The sequence below is a fragment of the Pholcus phalangioides genome, unplaced genomic scaffold (genome assembly GCF_987345545.1).
Source record: "Pholcus phalangioides strain wild (caught in Gottingen) unplaced genomic scaffold, Ppha-v1.0 ptg000014l_1, whole genome shotgun sequence".
NCBI lineage: Eukaryota > Metazoa > Arthropoda > Arachnida > Araneae > Pholcidae > Pholcus > Pholcus phalangioides.
This window is the reverse complement of record NW_028301607.1, coordinates 21704419-21732293: the sequence shown is the minus strand read 5'-3', so window position 1 is coordinate 21732293 and position 27875 is coordinate 21704419. Positions and strand designations below refer to the sequence as shown.

The following is a 27875-nucleotide window of genomic DNA, read 5'->3' as shown; positions in this document are numbered from 1 at the left end:
TCGTGAAGAAATGATGAAGGGGGTGAGGAAGTACAGTAATATACAATAATAATAATAAGGGAAGGGAAGGGGCGAGCACATGCCATCAGAGAGAAGCAAATAGTGACCCACATAAGCAAACAGCAGCACATCGGTAAAAATAAAATCTGATGGTGGGAGAGAAAAACTGAAACCTTTTTCCTCGATCATCAGGTGTTTGCTTATTGAAAAATAATCGCCAAACCTCAAAGATCTCGCCAAACGCGATCGCGCGGCTAGTTTCTCACGGAGTTCCACCAACGCGACGGAGATGAACGGAAACATCGGACATTAGAGAGTGACGGGAACGGACAAAATAATGTATTCGAGGCGAAGGATGCACACCACTGACATCGTAACCGGATGGTGATGCTGCCGTCAAAAGAATCGCGCGTGGATTAAAAATCGAAGAAGAAAAGACTCTCCTTGGGGTTGTGTGTTTTCTTTTTGCATGGACTATTTATTATCGTCTCTAACTACTTTGACAAAGGTGAGTCCATTTCTGATTAATCTCACCTCGAGATACAATTACCTTCAAGAAACGATGAAATTCTTTTATGGGCTGGCAAAAGCGAGATTTTTATTCAAATTTTTTTGAACTTTTCTTCTGTTAAGGTGTTTTTTTTTTCCCACCTGCTGCTCTTTTGCCCTAGTCTTTGCTGATCCTCGGCAAACCCCGTGGCATTCTAAAAAATAACCACTGAATGAAGCTCTGAACGGGCCTCGTCAATATCACCCGAACCGCGACGCACAATTTGAGAACCCCTGCAGATCGTTTTCAGTATCGGAAGTCAAATTGTATCGACACCAGCTTTCGCTGGATTTAACGAATGAAAAGACAAGAAAAAACTTTGACGCGTTGATTATTTGCACATTGACGGAGCGTGTGGGTGAGAGGAATGACGCAGGGCTAATGCCCGGTGACTTTCGCCGACCCTCATTAGCGAAACCTTCTCAGAGTTCCGACGATGAAAGTTATTCAAATGGTTAAGTGTCTATTCCTCTCTATAAGTTTTATAGAGTTTCCTAGAGAAAAATGAATTCTTTCGTTGAGCTGGTGGAATGAAACGCACAACTTTCAGCGAAACCTTCTCAGTTTCAATAGATATTGATCTCCTCGATTGGGTTCGACGCAGTGATCGTGGTGTGAAATATTCATTTTTCGTGGTCCTCACATCTTGGAGCTCCCAGGCTAGGATTTTTCTGGGGGCCCAATGGCCAAGACTTTCATTGGGCCTTCTTTATTGTGTATAACAATCTTAAAAAATTTAATATATATTAATAATAATGTAGAGAGATCCCTGGGCTCTCTGGGTCTGAGAATCCTGTCAGAATGGGGTAATTTTTTAAAATTCTGGCGCCATCGATTGTCGAATATCCTTGTACTGAATGAACGCCAGAACCCTGCCGCCGAACTCATCCCGTTGCCGAGATTTCTTCCAGCCCAAGGTCGTGGCAGAGTCCATACCAGTTCTTTGTTAAAAAAATAGAATTTCCTGGATGTAATGCCGAAACGAATCTGGAAAGGAAAGTGGTTTGTCTCTTGCGGGAATCAAATCCGGATCCTCTTGGAGGCGCTAAGCAATACACCAGAGACACGACCTTAATTTTCTTATAACACGCAATATTAACGTGGAACGCTGAGTGGAGACATTGCAGCCACCCCCCTTAAAACTACTGCAATAGCCATCCCAGGTGGCGATAGCATATAGAGAGATGTTTTTTCGGCCCGAAATTGTGTCAAATATCCTCGTAATATGGATTTACTGGAGTTTGCTGGATTCTGTTGGATGAAAGAATTTTATAATACAAATGCCGTACGAATAATTGACGAAAATTGAATGATTGAAATTTGAACTACGCCAATGATAAGGATGATCAAAGGAATAAATTGGAATGTGCATGTTGAGTCCCTTAGGCTAGAATATTTAGTGGCTTGGATTTTTCGCCACCCGGCTCCTCTATAGTGAAGTACAGTTGGAGAAGACCAGTAAAATGTTTCAAATAGTTTGACGTATTCTATGTGGGTTTGACCCAAAATGTTTGAGCCTAATTGAACAGTAATTTGTCACTTAAAACTTGATAATTTCATTAATTGTCTTTTAATTAGAATCAAATTTTTTTTAGTGTGCTCGCACACCACCTGTCTCATGTTTCGTGGTCCACCCCTAATGCGCGAACCACAGCTTGAGAAACGCTGAAATTAGAGACTTTTTTTCTTTGCATATGCATCTTTTTTTCTGTGTTTTTCAAAACTCGTTAGGCGCTTTTTCACAATTTCGGGCTATCGCAGTTTTTTATACAGGGTGCATAGAGCCAACAGTTGGCACCGTAAATTACTGGCAAAACAGAGTTGATCCTAGGCGTACTTCCAGTTAGGAAAGTATTCAGATAATGCGTACACCTAAGAGATGGTTATTAAAATAATATAATATTAAAAAAACTTTTTATGCGGATGCCCTGTGCTCAAAAACCTAATTAGAAAGTTGTTGCCCCGTGTGTCCCGAGGTCAACAAAAGAAATTGCACGTTTCAAAGTGAAACTTGAGAATTCGTGAAAACGTGAAATTCGCAGAGATATTTGAATTCAAAAAACGGAGGAAAGTTGAAGGAAAGAATAGCATAAATGCAGGTAAAACGCGGTTTAGAAAAAAGAAGTTTTTACTTTCACGTTTGTGTGAATTTACTTTCTCTTTGAAATCAAGAACTATTTTCTACTATTAGTTCCTTAGATCGTGATGCGCAGGACCGCAACCAGAAACGGAAATTTACTCAATTTACTCTTACTTTCGCGCTTCCCTTTCCATAGTTTGAACGAAAAAACAGTAGATTCAGCAACCGCCCGTCTTGATCTTAGGTTTAATAGCAGTCTACTGAAATCTTACATGCGCCTTGTAAGCATTCCGGAAGGTGTTGAATTTCGGGAAGGTGTTTGTGCATATCGCCCCACCCACCTTTATGTCAGAGACATCAATGTGCAAATTTTACTTTTTTGGTTTATTAGCGGGTTGGATCACTTCTTTTGCTGTCTAAGTTTTGCCAGAAATACGAATGTGTAGCCGCATTGAAACACATGCTACAAAACATTTTAGGAAAATGACATCCATAGAATAACATGGGCAGAGTAAACATTCAAACGTCATTTCCCAAGTTTGGAAATTTGTAATTTCACATGTTTTTGGCATAAGGGGACGACGACATGTCATTATGATAACCTCCCCCACCATTAAGTTCCGCCACTTCCATATTCGATGTCTGATGCCTCCTTGTTTATGTAAGTATCCGTTGAAGGTCCGTCTGCTCTCTGTGGAGAGATTTTTTTTTTAAAATATCGAATAGCTCGCATTCACTGCTTTATGTTGAAAATCCACAGAAAAAGAAATTCAACCGACCACCACGGCATCTACCGCGGGGATCGAACCCAGATACTCACGATTTCTCCGCATCCACAGACGACTACTACTACTTACCGTATTCCCCGCATTAGCCAGCATGGCAGAATCCCCATATTTTCCGGCATGCCGGGAAATTTGAGGCACACAGATTCCTAATTTTTTTTAATATATTTTTTCTGAAAATCCATTGAATTTGCTGAATGCATACTGCGATCTTTGTTGAACCTCATTTTTCCTGGCATGCCGGGAACGGACCAGACCCCCACATGCTATTAGCTGACCAGGGCCTTTTGCATAGAAAGGCCTTCCCAGTCTCCTGATTTAGATTTCACCTCAAAAGATTACACTTTATTCACACTTAGAACGGGTTCTTACCGTATCCTATCATCATCATCATTATTATTTTCAATAATGCCACCATATTTGTCGTCACGTGACTTCCGACTTTCTGGTATCATTCCGCATTTCATTCTCCTGGAATTACACAAATTCCAATATTGTCAACGCAGTGACGATTTCAAGGACAATAATTTTTTGTCTTTGCCCTGTGTATGTTGGTGAAGTCACGAAAAGCATGAATAAGTTATAATAACTCGGGCCATGGACGGGACAGGGGGGAGGGGGAAAAAAAGAATATGAAATACAGGCCCCGGTTCTTAAAGTAATGAATAGGTCGCGCTTAGAGTGGATCGAAAGAAGCTTTGACTCGCACCACAGAAAATTTCTAGCTCGCCTTTCTTGCTCTAAGATAATTTCGAGACCAAATAATTGATCAGGACGCTCTTTAAGTTTGTCACAGCTCCAGAAAACACTGAGAATCTATGAAGGTAAATAAACATTGCGTGAGCCAGCTGAGTAATCAAATAATGACCCTGTTTTGATGTAGGTTTACTAGAAGTTCGTATTTATATACGGTGGATCCCGCTTATACCGTTTTCCATAAAACCACCATGAAGAAACGTTGTAAGCGAGAAAACGCTTTAAACGGGAAATCTTAATAAGAATTACTTCGATTTGAGACCCCGAAAATAGTCGCACTAAGCGGGAAAACGTTATAAGTGGGAATGCTATGAACGGGATCGATTGTAGTAGATACGGACTACATGTAGGAGGAGAGTGTGATATCTAGGAACATTATTTTTCAAACTTTTTTCCATGTCAGTTTTTTACCATAAAATTTCACTAAATTCATTTTGAGTATCTGTATACAGTACGGAATATCGGGTGATATTAAAATTGCATTTCTGTTGTACAACAACCGTGAAATATGAATTTAAGAGCGAGCTTAAATGTTCCAAAGAACTACGTTGGGTCGTGTACCTTGAAATAGGGTGAAATTACAAGCACAAAAAGTCCAAATATAACTGGAAAAATTAATAAATAGGAGTATTTCTTTGAAAATATAAATCATATATTAAAAAAAAGTATCAAATTAATGACACACAAAGTAACAATAATGAAGGTAGGAACGCATTTATGTGGATGAAATGCATAATTAGTTTTGTCAGTTTCTTTGATGCTAAATGATTTCTCATTAGAGATAAAACATATCCTTGATCAAAAATAAAATATTTTCTCACTTCTCCTCACTTGGTAACTCTCTGTAAACTTTTCTGTTTTTTCCCTACAAATTTGACAGGGAATCAAAGGAAGTTTTCGTGTAGGAGAGAAGTGTAGAACTATATAAAATTTTAAATATAAATTGTGTTCAAACGTAAAAGAAGAGTTAAAAATTAATGTGTAAGTTGAGTATTCCAAAGAAAACCTCAAGTTTTATACCATTCAGAGGTACACGGTATTTTTTGTTTCAAATTACACGATGCTCCGCTATTTGCGAAAAATATTAATAACTTTGTTTATAGTGCTTTGAAACTGAATGTGAACATTTAGTATGGTTTATCAGGCAATTCCATAGATTATAACTACTGATTATAGTTCACTAAACGTGAGTAAACTAACATTCATTAAACTAATATGTTGAGAAGAAACACGGTGAAAACAAGAGCGTAATTTTGTTACTAAAACGTGCGAAATCTCTGTCAAGGTCACAGACGAAGAACTGAAACAACATTCAGTTGCGAGGTTACGTATTTCTAATGTCTTGCACAACAAAAACAACAGCTAGAGAACACTGTCAAGGTACGTATAACAGTTTCTCCTACTTCTTAACCGTAAATGCGCCTCGTAAATGTTTGTCCTCTAAGGAATTTCTAACGATTCAGCCCATTTCCGGAACGTGTGTGTGGCCCTAACGTATTTATTTTGTCAGGATTATGCGTGTTTCGTGTTCTAGTGCTATAGCATGGCTTCAATATTAGAAGTGAAAACAACAGATGCCTGAATATATCGCCACGGAACCCTTAAAAATCCCGGAACGCGAAGAGCTTTCAAATAAGAAAACTTTCTTGTTTCTCCCCAATACTCGCAAAACTGTTCTTTATTTTAATTTTAACAAAATAGTGTCTTTTAAAAAAAAAAAAAAAATCTGCAGATTAAAAGAAGTGCATAAACCAGGGAAAGAAGCTTTGTCCGTAGTTTTTGATTCTTTTAAAATTTATTTTTACCCGTTTATTGGTTATGAACAAAAATAACAAAGGAGAGCACCATTTTTTCATGGTGAATAAGTTTGCAAAGTATGGAGGTTTGGAGTCTGAAAGTGACTGAGAATTCTTCCCTGTATACAGAGGCAGGGCCGTAACTGGGATTTTTGCCACCCCCACAACTTTAAAATTTGATAACTTTGAAATGGTGTTCTTTGTTCCCACCTAAAACTGCCGCCCGGGACAGTTGCCCCCCGCCCCCTCTAGTTACGGCCTTGTACAGAGGTTTTTGCTAAGCAGAGGAAAAATTCCTATGTTGTATAAGGTAGCATATTATTTTCGTAATTTTGCGCACAGATATAGAGGTATTAAAATGCTGTGCGACGAACCTCATTGCATAGGGGCTTCCACGATAAGATCTACTACTTCACCAAACACCAACTCTGGTCATATCGATATATTGCAATTTACTGCCATTAATGAGATGGGCTGGAAATGAAGGTACTATCTATCGGTGGTCGCCTCAAGCTCATTAGGGAAAATATCTTAACTATATCCTCCCTCGGATTTGAACCCGGGACCGTGACAGCATCTTACCACCACGCCACTTGGGCACCCACGATAAGATCTGGCATAATGATTTATGGCAATAAATATGTTTCGCTAGAGGTGGTGCTTAAGAACTTTTTCAATTGGCCTTTGCTATGATGCTTTTGAGACGCCAGTAGAGACTTTTTTTGGATAAATATTCAAATATTTGTGTGAGTTCTGTAGAACAGACTCATCAACATTACGTTGGAAGCCCCTGTGATAAGTTCGTGAAGCAAAGTCATGGGTGAACGTATTTTGACGGCAGGGCCGCAACTAGGGGGGAGCCGGCGGGTCTCGTGCCCCGGGCGCTGAACCAGATAGGGGGAGCAAATTTTGTTCTCAAACCTCTCCTTCAACATTACAAGGGGCGCCAAAATGCACACTTGCCCCGGATGACCAAGCATCTAGCTGCGGTCCTGTTTGAAGGGGGAAATTGTTTTGCGCCAACCCTATTTTGATAGAATTTTCGCACTTCTCATAAAGAAGCAGAAAAAGCGGTACGGTGTGGTCCAGAGTCGGCGAGCACCCTGGGCATCGAAAAACAACAACTTTATACTTTTTTTCTAATTTAAGGGGGGAAGGGGCAATATTTTCTTCTGCGCCCGGGGCCTCAACCGACCGTAATCCGCCTCTGGTGTGGTCACAGCTGTTGGAGAACCAAAACCAAAAACCCAAGAAGGGGAACTGAATCGTTTTAAGCCTGCTAAAATGTTTTCTTATGGTCTCGACGCATTTGCACGCACACAAGTATCCGTTTAAAACAGTGCAGCGAGATCGTATGTCAGGCAGTCGTGAATGACGCAAACACTCGCAACAGCGACAGTGGGCACCACAACACAAATACACATCGATTGCACATGAAACGTAATGGACCATCGGGAGGTTCATATCGACTCCCGTTGACGGCGCAGTGGTCGTCGGGGTCGGCGGCTGAAGTTTGCTTTCTGCGGTTTCGAGATGCGAATGCGAGCGGGTTTCCCATTTGAAAAAAATTTTCCGCAAAGAGCGGGCAGAACCCTTCAGCACAATCCCTTACGAGGAAAATTCTTTAGTAGTAGTAGTAGTCAACATGCACGGCGCCTGATTTGTGCATGGGCAAGTGGGGCATTCGCTCAGGGTCCCCATGACTTTGGTGGCCCCAAAAAAAAATTGGAAAACATACTCCCTGACTTGAAACATATTTTTGACACTGGTCACAGCCTCAATTCGTACTTTACCGTGGGTACTTCATGTCAAAGTGGGACCTTGCATATGTATAATATAGTATGGTATACACTGAGTGGCCACTCTATTATACTTATATTAGTAAAATCTACAGCCTATTTAGATTTATATATAAAGTTCCTTCACAACATATTTAAAAGGAAACGAGCTTAATCGATTAATTCTCGATGGAATAGATTTCTCAATCGATTCTTTATATAATGTCCCCAATATATAAGCTAGGCCTGTTCCGGTTGATAGCGTTTGAAAATTTTGCTTGAGTTTATCGACTCTATGAGAATTTGCCATTAAAAGTTTGAAACTTAACTCGATTTATTTAGCCGAGTGACCATATTTATGAGAAACATTTCATTGTATGTGCCCCGAAACTTTCGATACCGTTTTTTTTCATGCAATGTACTATTCTTTCTTTCATTTCTCAGAAAATGACGTATAAACGATGTGTCGAGTGCCTTTTCACCGAACTAAAACGATGAAAATTTAGTTTTAGTACGCAAGGATAGAGTCATTTTTTTAGTCAGCAAGTATATAGCTACTATTACTTAACCTTACACGCACCTCGTACACACATTCGGTATTTCTAACGAATTGGTACATGCTGGAATGCGTGCTTTTGAGTTCCTGTTCTAAACTATTTATGTTCTCAGAATTATGCCTGTTACATCTTATTGCCATCTGTCTTGTATATTTTGACGTAAAACTAGTTGAATGTTTGAATTTTCATGTTATGTCAGTATCGTGTAGTAGGTCTGCCTGTTCTCTGCGGAGAGACTTTTTTAAAATGGGAGACGGGCTCGTATTCACGTCTCGAAGTTGGGAAACGGCAGAAAACCAGCAGGATAGCAAGGATAGCGGTAATCAAATTGCTGAGTTTTCCCCCGCATTTCAATTCCGACGCTAGTCTTGTCGCTGATTAGTTGTACTCTCATATATAAGGTTTTGACTACATTTTTTGTCACGGGGAAATAAAGGTCTATTCGAAAACGGAAATCGATGACGATTTCGTTTTCAAATTACCAAGTTTGATGGGAGTTTTGGAGAAAACAATCATTCTCTCCCCCCCCCCCTCCACAGTATATAAAAAAAGGAAAAACAATTTTCATTACCGGAAAATATTTTACCCCCGAATATCATTCAGGAGCAAAACACACTTTGATACACTTTTCTATGCAGAGATAAAGATTGTTTTTCCTCATCTCAATGAATCAAGGAAAGAGAATTTCTAGATATTTATGCTTCCCCCCCCCCCTTCCACAAGAGTAGGCCTATAAGGAAAGCAAAGTCGAGTATTTCGTAGTAGATACGAATATCGCACTGGTCCGAATTTCAAGAGGATCGGGACTCGATTCCCGGCGGAGAGACCAGTGAACTTGTCTCTTCGAATTCTTCTCGGCATTTATGAACTTCCAGAACGTCTTTTTCGTTGATATTTTCCCACAAAATAAAAATGCAACAGTATAGAGATATTAAGGGGGTTGGTGCACGATCTTATCTTCCCGTGCTTTTCTACGGGAAAAATATCTCCTTCCTTTAAGGAACATACAAAAACTTTTCTACTCACTACATGCACTCAATTGTTTTTGCAGAATACTATAGATATTTTTACACAATATAATACGAGCTTTTAGGATTTTAATTGTTGGTTATTTTTTCTTGAATTTTATCTTCAACATCATGCAACTTTTTCAAAAATCACCAAAATTTTGTTGATTTGTTGCATACTTTTTTTAGATGATTTTAATAAAAAATCCCGAGTTAAAGAATATAGCATTACAGTGTTGAGAGACGCACAAAGCTCAAGACATTTGAATGAATTGAGTTCGAAAAAATGTGCCTTATCTAACAAAAAAACTTAGTTTTGAGAAAAGAGCATTTTTATAATGAAAAACACTAGCATATCCTATAATTCCTCCCAGCAGTTTATGTTAAAATATTTTCAAAATATTTCTGTTACAGGGTAGAGCAAAACATTGGACATAGTATTTGAAAACTGAAAAATTCGAAAATGTGCTTTTTGGAAAATTTGCGTGCACCCCCCCCCCTTAACCACGGTAGTTTCAAAATCTGTGACCAACCTAAAATAATTATAGGTTTTAGTCGATTAACGGACTAAAAATTTTCGATTAACCAGTTGAAATTTTGATTGATCCCCATTCTTAATGTTTGTATAAACCAATCGGAAAGTCCCACAAGTGAAGAAAACAACACTCTCACTCAGGGCCGTCTTAAGAGCGTCATGGGCCCCCGGGCCAAGTAGTTTTTCTGAGGCCCTACCAGGTAAATTCTAGGAAATTTCAACCAAATCTCATTTTGGTGAGGCCCCTTTTCTCTTGAGGCTCCCGGGCCCATGCGTTAAGACGGCACTGCTCTCACTGCGTCTTTCGATCCTTTGTTGGCGTCCGCCGTGATAGCCAATGTTTCTGGTCTTCTCTATCCATTACGATTCTTATTTTGAAAATTGTCAGTCCTTGCAACAAACCCATAGTAGAGAGAAGTGTTATTTTCTCAGCAACTAGCAAATCAAGGAAAGAGGGACTTCCTGATCCTCTGAGATTAACTTTAGAAATCAAATTAATTCATGGTCTTTCCTGGGAATCGTCTTCTTGCAATCCGGGCAAGTTGTACTAATCAATATACCCAGAACTACATAGTTGTGTCGCTGTGATACAGTGAAACCTCGCTACAACGACACTCGATACAAAGATAAATCCCTCTACAACGGTATTTTTTCCAATTTTTTTTTTGGAAATACCTATAATCTAAGGCAAGGTCGCAACTACGGGGTGGGAGGCAGGCGGCTCTGTTTCTCCGGGCGCCGCATCAGAAGGGCTCTTCAACATTCCAAGGGGGCCGCCAAAATGCGTGCTTACCCCAGCTAACCAAGCAGCTGGTTGTGGCCCGGTCAGAATTTACGGAGCTGACGGCAACCTTCATGGTGGAAGACGAGCACTGTACCTACCCTCGGGCACTTATTTCATATACTAGAGATAATGATTTAGCTATGTAATAATATTCTGTTCCCTTATGCAGGGTCATAACTAGGATTTTTACCGCCCCTACAACTTTAAAATTCGATAATTTTATAACACTGTTCTTTGTTACCCCCTAAAATTGCCTCCCCTTAAATTTTGTCGCCCGGGGCAGTTGCCCCTTGTCTCCCTCTAGTTACGGCCCTGCTTTATGGTCATAGAAATATATATAAACTCATTCGAATGGATTCACACAAACACTCCGTGAAAATTTGTTGAACAGTGTTATTAACGAATATCTCACTTCGTTCTTTTTTCTAGACAAAAAGAGTGAGCGAGCATCGAGAGTCGGTTAACAATTTCCTCGGTGTTGTGATCGCTGGTCAAGCGGCCATTCGTTAAAGGATAGCGTCACGACAATTCAACACCAGACGATTCAGCTCAGCGATTATGTTTTGTAAATGAAAATTCCCTTCCCACTTTTTTCCAGACTTGGGACCCGACCGAAGATGCGCTGGTCACTAATTTAATTTCATTTCTGTTAGCTTTCTGCAGAGCCTTAATGAATTTCCAAATATTGGGATGATGGACGTCAATAGTGAACGAATTATGTGCCAGCCCTCAATATCATTATTTGTTTTTGCAAAGACGTCAATATAGTGGCGTCGAACTGATTAAATAGTCCTACAGCACAAATTTTGGATCTCCCCAACGATTTCTTCGTGTTGACCTTTCAATCCAGGTGTCTTCGAAATTATTTACATCATGAAAATCTTCTCCCTTCCTTATCGTCTCTGTAGTATTTTTCGTGCACGATCCGATATCTTCGAGACATTTTTTGATGACGACGACATATTTATGTGTCGGAAAATTTTAACACACGACACCTTATTTTCTAAATCATTTCAAAGCATTTTGAAAGTACGTATGCTGGTCTGGAAAGAGTGGGAAGGGAATTGCTATTTACAAAACATAATCACTGCGCTGAATTGTCTCGCGCTGAACTGTCTTAAAGGACGATTCGTTCTTCTCCTTCATCGGTGTGTATAATTAGAGGCTGCATCATGGCCAACGATTATTAATTTTCAATTACTGTAGAGAAGCAGGTTCACGGCTCGGTTTCTTTCTTTTCTCTCTTCCTCATTTGGAAGTATGTTATTATACATGACAAACAAAACGCTGTGACAAAATGGCCGTCACTCTTTCGCTGCAAAATAAACAAACAAAATGAAGTAATAGAAATTCGGATTTGTTTTGGCGCAATTTTCCTTTTGTGAAAGTGTAAACTGGACTCAATACTGATAAATAGAATATTTTTCTAGAAAACGGGTGAAGGAAAAGAATCGTCTGTAGACATATTGATGTAGGCCAGTTAAAATTTACTCAATGTTCTCCGTGCCAACAATAGTTTCTTAAAGGTTGTCTTTAAACGTGGAAAGCAGAAATTAAAATGAAAATAAAGTGAGTGATTGTGAAACACAACACAACACAAAAAGTGTGTCTTGCTTCCCTTGCCCTGGCAAGAAGTCCCCGCAATTGACGATTGTTTACTATTTTGACGTTTTACGTTTTATTTTGGCTATCAAAATAAAATTCTTTTTGGTTTCCGGGATACTTTTTTGGCGATTTCGTCAATGACGATGGAAACTTTCCTTAATAATTTCCACTTATTTTTAGTATCGGACAAAAAATTTCGATGACGCTTAATGAAATACACATACTATGTCTATGCAAATGGAAAATTTATCGGAGCTACAGATGTAGACACGTGCTCTTTTTTTTAGGGGTGGGGGGGGGGGCAGAGTATACCTCTTCATAACGTCAACTGCTATTGGCAGCTTGAGATACCTGGAGAAAAGCATTAAGGAAGTAACAAATAGTTATAAAAGAATGTGTGAGTAACCTTTTTTGATTTATTGTGTGATGATATTCACTGAACACAATTTTTTTTATCAGATTTTTCCCTGTTAAGGCCATACGCACGCGAAACAGGAAACGTATTTTCACGTAATTAGGTAAAAAAAAACTATTAATAATAATAGATTTCAAATGAGCACCAATTCTGCGTTATGATTTAATACGCATATAATCATTAAATGGTCGTTCAGTTCATATACTAATGATTTGTGACGACGCATATATATATAATTCGATTTACATTTGAATCTTTTTTTCAAATCTCTTATTCCTGAGTGATGATTGAAAAGAAACAAAAAAACCTGATTCCTGTTCGCGTTCGGAATCATCTCGTGTGTAGCGATGCCCCTCGAACATGTGTGATACCAAAAATATATATAACGCTTTTCATCACTTTTGACGTGAATATGTTTCTTAAATCTGAACGGGTGCACTCTTATACGCCGATATCTCTGAAAGTATACGAAAAACATGAAAGTTTTTGGCGTATACGGTTAGATGACATTTTTTTAAGTAAATAACTCTAACGGTACCCTAAACATGTGGATTCAGTTTCTTGTTCGAATAAAAAGACCAGTTGTTCTTACCATAATAAAATCATTTTCACTACGCATCTCAAAAATATTGAAGTTCGGAGAGAAGCCTGAGGATAGTAATAATAAGTCTTGTTCAGACAAATCAAACGATATTTCATTCGGTGAAATATCGTTTCACCGAATTATTTATCATTATATTCGTACTAGCTATAATACCCGGCGCTGCCCGGGGTTTTCTACAATGAGGCTTTTTGGATCACGTGATATCTCCTTCTTTCTTTGAGGCACATGCAAACCGTGTCTAAGTTAACCACCATGGCGACTTCCTGCGCGACTCATGAAATAAACAAATATAGATTTGAAGAAACGTAGAAATGAATATATACTTTTCTTTCCTTTTTTAAGGGGCGCTATGTATTTCTATCCCCCCCCCCCCCAAACTTCAAGTTAATTATCTGCCTGTTTCAGCTTCCAAAAATGTAAAATTAAAGCTGCGGAATTTGTTAGATGTACTTTTTACGGGCCCATAATTAATTTTAAAACAACCTAAACTATATGAATTTATGCAGTTGAATATTAAAAGACAAAACGGAGACATTGATTTTCATGCTTGAGAAGATATAAATAAAAAGTTGAAATCAATGTCATTACATGGGTATCAAACTCAAAAGTATATACAGGTCCGGATAATTACTTCATATTCAATCTCCTGGGCTTCGTATATCTCTAAGCGAACTCAATATTTCAAAAATGGAGAATTCTATACAATTTTTAAAATTATTGATAAACAGAAAACACCACCAAATTTCCGCATTTCTACAGTAAAATCGGCAATTTTAACACTGATTTCTATGAGGATTACTCTTTTCCTGACTCTCAAAGCGATGCTGATGATGATTATGGCGTCTAATCAAAAAGCCTCATTACTTATTGAAAATGTGGCAAACCATTACAAAGGCATAAACTATTATGCATATATACTAACAGGATTAGAGAAATGACAAACCATTGTAAAGGCATATACACGTCTGAAACGCATTGCTAGGGAACCACGGTAACCAAAGTAACCGTTCTGAAAGTTATTGTTGAGGCTCAAAAACCATTGTTGTCCGACAGTTTTTTGTCCATTTGGGGCATTTGCCCTGCTCTGACGAAATTTTAAAGTAGCCTATCGTTCAAGTCGGACCCCATTTGGTATATATGAAAAATTTGGTGACGATCGATCTACAACATACACACACACAGACAGACACAGAAAATAAATTTTATATATATATAGATTTCGTAAACGATTAGTTCGAACTTGTCTTCAGGTTTGGGTTTATGACCGATTTCATTGCAGCCGATTTATATACACATCCCTGGGGTTTTATTAACAGATCAAACCGGCCACATTGAACTTTTGTGTAACAAAAGTAAAAAGACGTACATTACATTCATATATTTGCTATACTAGTTTATGCAAATGTTTCCAGCTTCCTTGACATAATATAAGTTGACTTACCGCATGTTCAAGCGTCAATGTGATTGCCACAGTATTTTCCCATGAGAAATTTTAAATGTTCGTCAATTTTAGTAACATGTGTGGCGTGTGCTATTTCTCACATGGTATCACTTATCCGACCTGTAGAAATTTGTTTTGTCATAGTTAACATTTTCGTCAACTTCACCGACTGTATGTTAATGTCCTATCAAGTCCCAAAATGCGACGTGCTAGTCTTTCCGCAGTTCTCAAGTTGTTATCTTATTATATTTTAAAGGTCTATCATTTTTGTATCGAAATGTAATATTTTTATGCTTTTTGAGACAAGCAGCGGCGGCCAATTTATCTTTGCGTTTCTTTGCGCTTCGAATTCCGTAGGTCTAGATATGTTTTACGTCACCTAAATGGTTTGTGCACGTGCCATATTGCTTTCTACCGTCTATAATACTAATCTATTCCGTTTTATTTTTCTATTCGATTTCGTGTCCCACCCTCATGGAGGTACGATTGACTTTTCCCAGCGGTGGCTGTTGTGGTATTTGGCAGAGCTAATATTGGTCACTTTCAATACCGTTCCCTCAGAAATCGAATATTTATGGAAGAGGCCATTTGTATCTCAGTTTACGTTTGTTGGCGCCACTGGTCGTTCTGCACTCTCCGTCACTCCCTCATCCTTAACGATGGAATAATAATATGATTATAAATGCTATTGTTTTGTTTATGGCGCTATCAGAAAATGCGAAATAAAACACACGAAGAACGACGAGGGAGAAAAAGGGGCATTTTCTATGTGAAAAGCGATATTTTCTGCCCGCCAATATGTCTTTTAGGCGAGAAAGAAAAGAGAGATAATCTTTCTTTCTCTTCCTTATATCATTTTTTTGGTCGACACATATTATGGAGTATTATTATTATTGTTGGATCGAAGGCTTCCTGACCAGAGAAGAGAAAACAGAAGTGATATTGAGGAATCCGGAAGTTCCTGTGCGTGACCTAATTTTACCTTTTCTCTTTCTTTATAAAAAGCGACCACCACTTTCACTCGCTCCAATTCCTATCGCCAGCCAGTCCAGAAAAACGCTTTTGTGCCGACCACAGTTTTCTTTATTATTATTATTATTATTACACGCGCGCTCAAAACCTTACTTTCACTCTGTCGTTGTTCTTCTTCCGCCAAGACCCTCATCATCTTCGCGATTTTGTTTTCTTTGCAACCGGTCCGTCCGGTTTTCTATAAAAAGCGTATTAATACAGCTCACGTGCACGAGAATCGCGTTTCTCTTTTTTCAAATGAGATAATCTCTTCTCTCTAGCTCTTGATTGCTTTCTCTTTTTCGTTTCTCACGGGCGAACATCACCGTGAGCGCTTCCTACGAATTTCTCTAAAAAAAACGGCGTAACTACGTGTGTGTAAAAAAACTGCGTATATATACATAAATGCGTTTAGAACCCTCTCGCGAACAATTGTTCCGTTATATAAAACGCTAGATCACGAACACACAGAGGGAGAGAGAGAAGATGCACCGTTCACATCGTTCGGTACAGCGAAACTTCTCAACAATGGCAACTAACGGAACCGAAAAAATGTGGCCGTCATTAAGAGATTATCGTTGTTGAGACGTTCAGCACTTCCGAAAAGAAACAAAATAATTATTATTAGATCGCGTGTAAAATTATAGTATCTCTGTGCGTCTCCCACTTCTGCGTCGGTGCAAGGGAACAAGAGAAAAAAAGACGTATGGGTGTGAGAATGGGCGGGAGGGAAATCATTCAAAAAAACATGGAAATTGATTTATACCCAAATACGAAAGTAAAACATATATAAAAGGTATTGGCTTTATTCTTGAAACGTTTGTGAAAATAATATTTCTTCACCGAATCTATATGCCCCTCGATTAAAATATTACCTTATTAGCGGCCGTTCAAGTATTACGTCATCATCGATGGGTGGGGGGGGGGGAGTTCGATTTGCTGACTTTTGATGACGGGGGGGGGGGGTGGATAACGCTTACGTCATCAATCACCATTTATGGAAATATGAAATATTCTTAATGGCATCTCCGTGAGCCGAAAACGAGAAAACCTTTCGATAGTTTGTGGGCACTTGAAGTAACATTCTCCCTATTGATAAGTGCCCTACAGAGCCACTTTAGTGATCTCTAAATTTTTCGCGCATCCAAGTGATCTGGAAATGTGTCCGGGCCACTTAAGTGCTCTGGAAAGGTGCCACTTAATATAATCTGGATCACTTAATATAATCTGTCATTTAAGTGATCTGAAAATGTGCCACGGGCTGCTTAAATGTTCTGGAATTGTACTACTGGACACTTAAGCGATCTATAAATGTGCCGCTTAGTTCATTTTTACAAAATTAGGTTTGAGGAGGACAGGCTGCATCAGATAACCCCAGGGCCGTATTTGGTCCGCGGGCCAAGGGCCTTTATGCGATTTATCATTATATGGCTTAGAGGGTGAGTCGCGATGAATTTATTAAAGATAAATTTTGAGTTCATAGCCTTCAAATAACAATGAAATTAACATAAATTGATTATAATAACACATAAAGGTATTTTCTTACGAAATTTCAATTTTAAAAATATAATTTTTTTGCATTAAAAAAAATAAATTTTTGGTCATCCGGGGGGGGGGGAAGAGGGGTGCGCTAGCCCCTATGCCCCCGTGCACGTCTCTGATCCCACCAATATACGTTAGGATTCAGAGGGGCAGAGTTGATGACGAAATTTTGCTGACAAGGGGGGAGGGCGGTCAGAGTTTTGTTTACTTTTGCTGACGAGGGGGAGGGAGGGGGTCAAAAATGGCTAAAAATTTGCTTACGTAATACTTGAACGGCCCCTTATACAGGATGATTCAAAAATAATTATCGAATTTCAAACTAATATATTAAAGCATTACAGATGGATAATAGCTCGTAAGCTGCAGACATGTTTAAAGTTTTTTTTCCCCCACTACTTATAAGTGTTCCACGTGTGCTCCTTTCGTTACGCGGCACACGTATACACGGTAGTCAAATTCATCCTACATACAGCATGACAGTAGCCTATTGATGTTCGTAAATGCGGTGGTAATTCGGTTTTTGAGGGCGCGGTAGCCCAGGTCTATAAGATAATCGCCTAAAGCACCAAAGGATGTTTAGAGATGTCGCGAGTTCTATACTCGGTTCGTCCTTGCCAAAAACTTTCCTGACGCAGGGGTACAACATAAACGGCAACATGGCCGCAGAAAAAATTGCTACAGCAGGGAGTCCCACATCGACGGGTTAACGCTCCATATTCCACTCGATGAGTATAAAAAATAAAGCTGCCGTTCAGAAGCGACGGCTTTTATATAAAAGGAACCAAGCGCCATTTTTAAAACATTTTTAAGATATACCGACATCTGAACTATTCCGACTTTGGAAAGAGGTGGGATTTTTTATCTAAAAGTGACATACATGTAGGCCGCGATGCCTCCCGTGTGCACTTGAACCAACTACCAAACCAGAGAGATAACTGAATCGAAGATAACTTTAAATAGCTTTTTCTGAGTTTTGATTTAATGGCCCTTGGTTTCTTTTATATGAAAGCCGTCCAATAGTAGGTCCCGGTCTAATTAGCCCTCGTGCGACAAAAATGATCAATGATCGGTTTTTGAGCTCATTCAAAGTGGCTGGCTGTGGAATCACGTACATGGTGTCTTTAATAAAACCCCCCAAATTAAAGAGTGGCAAATAGTGATCAGGAGATCTTAAAGCAGTGTTTCTCAAAGTGTGCGTCGCGGCTCCTGGGGGACGTCAAAAACCATTGTCAGGAGCGCCGCAGCGAGCCGAAGATATTGATTTGCGTGCTTATTTATGCTTTGAAGAGTAGTTCTTCTATGTGGGAAAATATCTACCGTCAAACCGAAAAATACCCAGGCCACATCGCCATATGGCAATATCGGTTCATTGTCCTCACGGACTGGATACCTCTGGCAATTTATTCATAAAAAAGCATATATTACAAAATACACATTACAATCATAACAACTATAAAATCATAATCTAAGTATAAAATCATAATCTAAGTATAAAATCATAATTTAAGTATAAAATCAGTTGCGAGATCACAATCTACGTATACAATCGGAAATCAAGCATATAATCCTATATTCAATATTAAATCTTAATTCGAATATAAATCATTCGGAAAATATCTACCGAACTATTCTGGGAAACCGCAGGTGACCATGAATCGGGCAAGGAAGTCGCTGGTGACAAAAGTTTGAGAACCATTGCCTTAAAGGCTCGTGGACAGCGACTGTACTCCATATTTTCTTCGGTACGCTCGTTGCGCTGAAACAAGCGATGAAGATGGTCCACATTCCAAAACACATTTGCAATATTGAATGTGCGGAAATAAAAATTAAACCTTCGCTTCTTCATACCCCATTTACTATTTTTAACGGGGTATTTATATAACTAGTTATATATATGTTTACAGTTATATTTATTTAAAACCCGATGATTATTTTGGAATCACCCTGTCTTTAGCAAAAATATAAGAAATATAGTTGGACATAATAGCCTTTTCACACACTCGAAATCTTTTTGGACTCTTTGTAAAAGACCTTTTTTTGGGGGTTCTGCGCCCTCTAAGCCATATATGATAAACCCGTGGCCCTACTGATGTGGCCCGCCACCTCAATCCTAATTTTTTAAAAATGAACTCAGCGACACGTCTACAGATAACTTAAGTGACTCGTGGCACGATTTCAGAGCATTTAAGTGATCCATGGCAGATTTAGTGATCTCGAATGACAGGTGGCACAGTTTTAGAGCACTTAAGCGGCCCCCAGTGTGGTTCTACATCACTCAAGTTACCCACGGCACATTCCCAGAGTACTTAAGTGATCCGCAGCATAATTACGGATCACTTGAGTGATGCTCGTCACATTTCCAGATCACTTGGATCCGCGAAACATTTAGAGATCACTAAAGTGACTCTGTAGAGGACTTATCAGTAGGGAGAATGTTAGTTCAGGTGCCCACAAACTAGCGAAAGGTTTTTCTCGTTTTTGGCGCACCGAGTAAGATGCCATCATCCAACCCCCCCCCCCCCGTCATCAAACGTTAGCAAGTCGGAAACCCCCGCGCCCCATCGATGCTGACGTAATACTTGAATGACCCCTAAGGTATTTGAATTATATATAAAGTGCCCTTATATATTTTTTGTTAAGCTTTTACGTAGCTCTCGAGCACGTTCATAAATTCATCTGCTATACAGCTCGAAAGTAATTCTGGGCAAAATATGGCCCGCAAGCCGAGAAGTTTGCACACCGATGCTTTATGACAACTTAACGTGGGGCCCCTCGTGTCGGCCAGAATATCTATAATCGGCCCATTTCTTATTAGAGGAAGAAAAGAAAACGTTGTCTGAAAATTGTCTACCGAAAATAAAAATGGCGTCAGATATCAGTGATGAGAAAGGAGAGGAGGAGAAAAACTAAAATTGAGTAATGGGATCGAGTTGGCTACCGATAGATAGATAGATATGTAGATATGTAGTGAGCACAATTTCTCGTTCTTCTTCCCCCGCAAATTTCTCTCTGATTTGGCCCAAATTCGAAAATAGATCCGAATCGAAAGCACAACTCGTTTGATATTTTATCTCTGCCTCTCTCTCAACTTTTCTTTTCCTTGTACTTCGTGCACAAATTTGATAGTGATTTTATATCGATTCACTCATTTCGCAGGGTCGTCCGAATAATTTATGTAATGCGATTGTTTTTTCTTCCGGAACCGGTTCTCCAACGGTATAAGATATCATTGTCGATAAAACCCGTCGCGTGGCTCTTCTGCAATTTCGTAAGAAAACGTGCAATTACCATAAACGCTTCATTGAAACCAATGGTGGGCGATATCGCCCTATTTGGGGGGGGGGGGGTCACTGGAACGGACCATGGGGGAAAATGAGCGCGGATCATTAAAAGAAATTTCCTCGCGATAATGACCTTCGGAATTTTGACGTACAGCAGCCAAAAATAAACTGACCGACTGACACAACGATGGGGGTTTCTTGTCTTCAACAATGATCTTTCGGGGTGGTTTCCGTTTGCCATGGTTCCAAAACTACGAGCAAACGTCAAGCGAAGAAACGTTCTAGAAATTAATGACGAGAGATGAACTTTGGAAAGAAAGTTTGTTGTCTCTGCCGTGAATCGTACTTTGGTCCTCTTGTAATCCGAGTAAAGGCACTAACCAATATACCATAGAGACCCGACTATTTCTTTCTTTAATTATAACACGCACAACAGCGTGATACCGTCAGTAGAGTCAATAACATCTCTCACTAATGTGCAAACATGTTTCTGTTGTTACTGAAATCGAATGGTAGCAGGTTTTGCACTCCAAGAACAAACATCAATAACTGACCGTTTTACTTATCGTAAATTTCTGTGTATAACTCGCAGGAGAGAAAATAGCCGTCGGCATAAAAAAAGATTAGGGGCCGTTCAACTATTACGTAAACAAATTTTTAGCTATTTTTGGCCCCCCCCCCTTGTCATCAAAAGTCAGCAAAACGCTGATCCCCTCCCCTGTCAGCGAAATTTCGTCATCAGCTCTGAATCCAACTCATATTTTCATAAAGGGTGGTTGATGACATAAGCATTATCAAAACCCTCCCCCCCTGACTTTTGACATCAAAAGTCAGCAAATCGGAACCCCCCCCCCCCCATCGATGATGACGTAATACTTGAACGGCCCCTTAGGTGTACAGCCCGTACCGTTATGTAGCCTACATTTGCAGGTTTGTAGCGTTCCTTCTCTTCTTTTGCAGAGATGAGAGGTTGAAACACCTTATAAAGGTATCTTCACACAAATCCGTGTCAGTTCGAAAAAATATTCTTCTTCCCTGCACTGCTAATAAGTGTAGCAGCCGGAAATAGTAGAGAAAACAAGAATATTTTTTCGAACTGACACGTGTGTGTGAAGATACCTTAAAATAACTATTTGACCGGACACGCACCACACATCGTAAGCATTCCTCTAGGGAATTTCTAAACAAATGATGCACGCTATGCAGAAATGTGTGTGTGTGTACGCTTGGCTTGAAACTATTTACTTATTTTATCAGATTTACGCGTGTTTCGTGTTATATTGGTGCTGCTATCTGACTTCCGCATTTTGAAGTCAAATGGCTGTAAGTGTCGTTTTGAAGACCGGTCTTCTCTCTGTGGAGATGATTTTTCCAAATGGGAGATTGACTTGTGCATTTACAACGACCATACATCAAGTGACCATAGATCGCGTGGTCCAACCCCTCGGGGTAAAAGGCTTATATCACTCATGGGACAGAGCCTGGGCCACGACCGACTGGTCTTACAGTGACCATAGATCGAGGTCATCTTACCCCAAATCCTGTTCGAGTCATGAGCACCATCTCTACCCATCATCAGAAAAAAAAAAATCACTCATATGTGAATGAATAAATAAATGTTACCTCCCGACTCCTCCCCAAAAATTAACGAAATCTTGATCTTATAAATTGAAACTTGAATGGTATCGATTACATTGAGAAAATCGATCAATGTGTCACTAGCATGAAATCCGAAAATACGAGAATCGGGTGCTCTCTCTTGAGGCCTTCAGTGTGCGCCAAGGTGCTCTCAAACGACAGATCGAAGGAACATGCTTAGATATTATACAGTAGGGGTTCTTGACTTATGGGTCGTAGGGGTTTTCGAGATGTGGCGTACAAATACATTTATAGTCAGCATTTCCTGGCGTTTCTTGCGCTATGTGTCACGACCCAAACTTGATTCGAAGGGGCTTCCTAGATGAGACGCACGAACCCACTTACAGTGTATTATAAATGCACTTATTGCGTCACAAGTTTAACTAATTTCGAAGAACAAACACTCCCATGGGTCGCAAAGCTGACCTTGTTGTTGATTTTGGGCTGCGGCTGAAAATGGTTACTAACCCCTGTTACACAGAATAAATTTTTGTTTCACTTAACCAGGTGTAATATACAGGATGATTCAAAACTGAAATTACAACTTTTAGGGGAGGTAGAAAACACGAAAACAAGACAGAGTGACATAGGAATGTATGATCGGAAACCTCAACCTGATCAGCAGGAGAATAAACGAAGATGCAGAAATGACAAGCCAGTAATGGGTGGAAAAACTCTTTATTCAGTGATACTTAACACGAGTTTCACAACAAGTGCTCCACGTTCTTACCATCCACAGTATTGAAAACACTATTTTTTTAAGCGTGCGTAATTGTGTTAATACTGTTTTTGTGTGTTTTCTACCTCCCCTAAAAGTTTGTGCGTTGAGTTTGGTATCACCCTGTATGAGCGGATGGGGGGGGGGGGGGGTTTCGCTCCTTCTATTTCACACGATGCTTTTTGATTGCGCTTGTAATTTTCAGTTCCTCGTAAAGTGTTTCGACCATTCGAGAATGATCACCTCTCATCGCATATCCATTTGCATCAGTTAAAATAGCAGCAGTGTGATAATAAAAAGTATGCAACCATTACTGCTACTGACTGCATTAGTCACGTATACGGCGTGTGAGATCATCACGAAACGTCAGTTGTTTTCTGCACCGCCATCGTTTCCGTTTATTACATAGGAATCCGGTTCAAGGTCAACGGCGAGTTTTTGTCTAGAACAGAGGAGATTGTTGATCGAGACGGTTATGCTCGGGAACAAACAAAAGGAGACGCTTCTCTCAAAAGGGTTGCGTTTCCTCTTAATTAGTTCGTGGGAAATTATACTTATCGTCATATTATTCTCTCTCTCTGGGAATCTTAATTCGTTTCTGCCGATCGCAGAATGACACAATTCTTGTGTTCGTCGGCCCCGCAGCTGTTTTCTTCGCGTTTTCGCCCTGCAGTGAAAGGAAAGAAGTTGTACCGAATGCCACTCACTTTCTTATAATGGAAAATGAAAAAAAAAGAAGAGTACGCAAATACTCGTATATTCGGTTGTATTCTTTATGTGGCTCTATAACGGTACGTATACACTATTATTTATCCTCGTGACCTCGATTCCCAAAAAGATGAGAGGCTCCAGATAGGATGCTCATAATACACACACACACACCGGGCCAAAGAAGAAGAAGAAACCGGTCCTCCAACACGTTCCTTCTCTGCTCCCCAATTTTTTCTTTTCTTTCCACCTTTCTTGTTGCCAACAGTCTATTTCCTCTGAAAGTAGAAAAATCTGCCAAATAAAGCTTCACTTTCACCTGGTCTTCCTAATAAGACTCGGTTCCCGTCATCCATCATGGAATTTATTCGTGGCAAATTAACCCTTTAAGCGGTGTTGTTTGAAATCCGCATTATGGCTGTCATATTGGAAATGAAAGAACCCGAGATATTTCGAGGTAACCGAAATGAAGCAGATCAATGTTTGACGAGATATCTCGGGATTGTCGCTGAAAGAGTTAATGATTGTACTCTTTGGTGTGTAATTGGTGATATCAAAAGCGGATATAGGTTCCTCCAACGTCGGGGGAGGGGCTTATTACCGTATCAGGGGATCAACCGCCTTGATCCACCTATGTATATGTGTGTGTTTGCACTAAGGTATTCATGAATGTCAGTGTTCGGCGTGTTCAAAGTGCTACCATCTGTCTTTCAAAGTGAAATCTTGATGAATTTTTTCTTATTGTAATGGTTTTTGTGGGCCTATCTCAGACACCGAGTGGAGTAGCTTTTCAAAATTGTTGCAGGCGGCTGCTTTCTCTCTTTCGTATCGTACAAGGTCTAGGGGAATAATTCCTCTGTTTTAGTCATTGTTCCCCCCACTTCCTGAGTTGGACCATTCACTGTGCTGGTGTCGGATTCCGTCCGTGGTCGGTCACGAGATTTGAATCGACGCTTTTATCCAGTGGTTCCCATATCATCCTTTGAACGAAGGGGGGGAGGGGGGGGGGTTGATGGAACTAGGGGCGGATTCAGGGTGATGAGTCAGAAGGGGACACTTATTATGAGAAGGTTCGTTAAATCGTCCCGCATTTTACAGGACCGACCAATTCTCTCCCACACCGTTCGGTTCTTGGGATACGTGCCTGGAGAGAACGAACCAAACTGACGTTAGAAGGTATGTATACAGTGTAGAATCCTACAGGGGGGGGGGGGGCTAGAAATCTCAGCGGGGAGTGACGGGAAAAACAAACTTCTGAGAATGGAGACGATGAAACATAAGTTTGAAAGACTTGACTGATGTGTCGGGAGCACCAACCATGTTATTTTACTCGGTGCATGGGAGCGACAAAAATAATGCTATGTCCGTGGGCTCCACGATGCAGTGAAAATAGCCCTCTGGCACAGCACACAATTACATACATGATCCTGAACATTACTGAAACCGAAAATCTGAAAAAATAAGAGCAAATGAGGAATTTCTCATCCATTGCATTCGTATTGGACGAGAGAGAAGGGTTATCCGAATGTAAAACCGCATTATTATTCTTGCTCAGCGGCATGTGATGACTTCCTAGTCGCTCCCTCTTCTGATGAGGTTTGTTCACCGGAACAAGGAGCCCAACATCCCCACACACAAAGACAAGTTATTATTTATTTTTGGTGTCTCCACCCAAAAAATATTCGAACGTGGCGACAGACGAGAAAGAGGGGTGCGGTCTCGGTTCCGCCGAATAGATTTTCGGGTCGAGAGACACTGAACGCCCCTCCCTTAGAACAAGCCATTGCCACCGAAAAATGCACATGGAGAGAGGAATACCTGCGGACATCGACATTAATTCCTTTTAATACGATTCATTTCGTACAGTGAGAATATAGTAGTCTTGGGCAAAAGGCAGATCCCTGCCTCGGTACCCAGGGCGAATCTTACCGTTTTATGTCAGTCACATCTGATTATTCTTACCTAACTCGCCACGAATAGGGGGAGTCGATCGATGATCATCATCTAGGAGTTTTGCTCCCGTTTTCGACCAACTACGTGCAAAGGGAGGGCGATCCCGTCATATGGGTCGCGTCCATTGTGAAGGCAGGTGTTCGTCCCTCCGCCCACGACTCATTTTATTTGTAGGTCAATCATCTGCCACCGACGTTCCTTCGATCCCGCCATTCAAAAGGAAAATAAGTCATTTTTCCCGTTTCTTTTCTGCCATTCAACTCGACTTTCCGGCCTGAACCACCGGTGGCATTGAGAAACGAACGGTACTATTCTATAATGTAGTACCATTCACTCATGGCCCTCACCCGGCCTGGGAAATGAAACGAGGCACGCGAGTAAACACGTTCAAGGACACGGAGCCCATTCAATTACTCTCCTACTTACTACATTTACATGTACTGTACTCCCGCTGTTTAGTAAATTTCATCCGTTACAATAAATAGGGTAACCAGACGTCCAGATGTGAAAGACCTGTCCCTGCCGATTTCAGAGTCGCCCCGGGGAAGTACAATGTAATTTGTTCATACCACTGAGAGTCGGACTCATGTATTCTTGAAAACTGATTTTGCGGCCTCTGCAATATTGGTACACTGACCGGTCTCTAGCTATATGGTGTGTTTAAAATTTCTTACCATATACATTTAAGACAAAATCAATGTAGTTCTCTTATTACCCGTGAAAACCCCTGATAGCTTAGTAAAGGCTTTGACTCTGTGTAAACTCCTGATATTTTACTACCAGAGACGCATTTCTGTGGGCTACACTAATTTCGCAGCCCTTCTCCCCATTCTAGTCTGAGTTTCTTGACGACTCATTCCTCAGATTTGCCACCATGGGACATAGCCCGTTTGGTCTACGCCCTTGTAAATACGCCTCTGTCTCTGAGTCACACACATGCTCGCGCACTCTTTAGGTCACTCATTTGGACATTCACACATTTGTACACTGTTTTGGGCACTCATTCTTGTACATTCTTTTGGTCTCCACTCCATTGCTCGTGCACTCTCTAGGTTATGTTTTGGGTTACTCCCTCCCCAATGCTCACACACGCTCCGGGTCACTCTTTTCATCACTCTCATTGCCCCACACACACTCTTTAGGTCATTCTTTTTAGTTACTCCCAATGCCCCACACTCTCTAGGACACTCACTGTCCTGATCCCTCACTCTCAATGTCACTTTTTTCGTCATTCACATGCTTTGCACGCTTTGCACACACACACTTTTGGTCACTTACGTGCCTGCACACTCTTTCGTCCACTCAACACACATGCTTAAAAACTCTCTATAGGTCACTCGTTTGGTCATTCACTGACCTAGTTCCTCGCTATCTAGGCAGAGGTGAATCTATGGTTTTTACCATCTGGGGAAGAGGGCTATACAAATTTACAGCCCCTCCGAGCTTGCTGATTTGGGCTATTGCCCGCTAATCCCTAATCCCCCGTAAATACGCTACTTTTTACGGCCCAATTCAGCTACAACCATCGTACCAGCTCTCTCTTCGTCTGATTGCTGGTCGTGGTAACGCAATACAGTATATGGCTTGAATCAGCTCCCGCTTTCATATCATTGAAATCTAGTCACCCTGGTCAGGAACCGATCGCGTAAAACGTTTTGACCCGTAATCCCTTTTGTTCGCTGCATCCTATGAGGCACCATTTCTCATCACTGGCAGATAATAATACAGATTTAAAGAATAACATTCAGTTGGATATTTCTCGTTATCTTGTGACAGGTGCATTCAATCTGGCTCTAAAGTTACATACATACGTGTATTAGCAATCTCCTGGAAAATATTCACAGCCTACATCAGTGGCTCTCAAACTCCCAACCGCGCGTTTCCCATTGTTTATCTGGGACTACCCAGAATAGCCTAGAAAAGAATTACTTCAAAGCACTGAATGGGCACACACTGATTTTTCGTGACACCCCTAGGAGCTGAGGCGCATGCACATTTTGAGAACCACGTCAACAGTAATGGTGGTTCCCAAACCTTTTTTTCTAACCACAGCTCTTTTGCTCATAACCGTTTATTCGCGGCTTCCAGAAGAATTCAGGAAAGCGTTGAACAAGCAATCAATATCGCCAAATCACCACGTTGTCTCTAACAAAGATTAGTGGCACCCACTTTGAGAAACAATGGTCTAAAAAATCCTTGAATTGATTCCCATGTTGTCTACTACATATAATTATTTTGTCTGATATTTATAACTGCTCATGAAACCCCAAGCGATGTCTAGAAGACAGGACCTCATCTGGAGCAGGGCGGGAAGGGGGGGGGGCTGCTGAC

The 27875-nt window shown here is 40.4% G+C and overlaps 1 protein-coding gene across 1 annotated transcript in view; it reads left to right on the top strand.

The window, feature by feature from the left end:
* Positions 1-290: 290 nt before the first annotated feature.
* LOC149078264 (uncharacterized) overlaps positions 291-27875 on the top strand; it is a 49462-nt gene continuing 21877 nt past the window's right edge. The window contains exon 1 of the mRNA XM_089241874.1: positions 291-508. The gene's annotated coding sequence lies outside the window, so the exon portion shown is untranslated. The remainder of the gene's footprint in view (positions 509-27875) is intronic.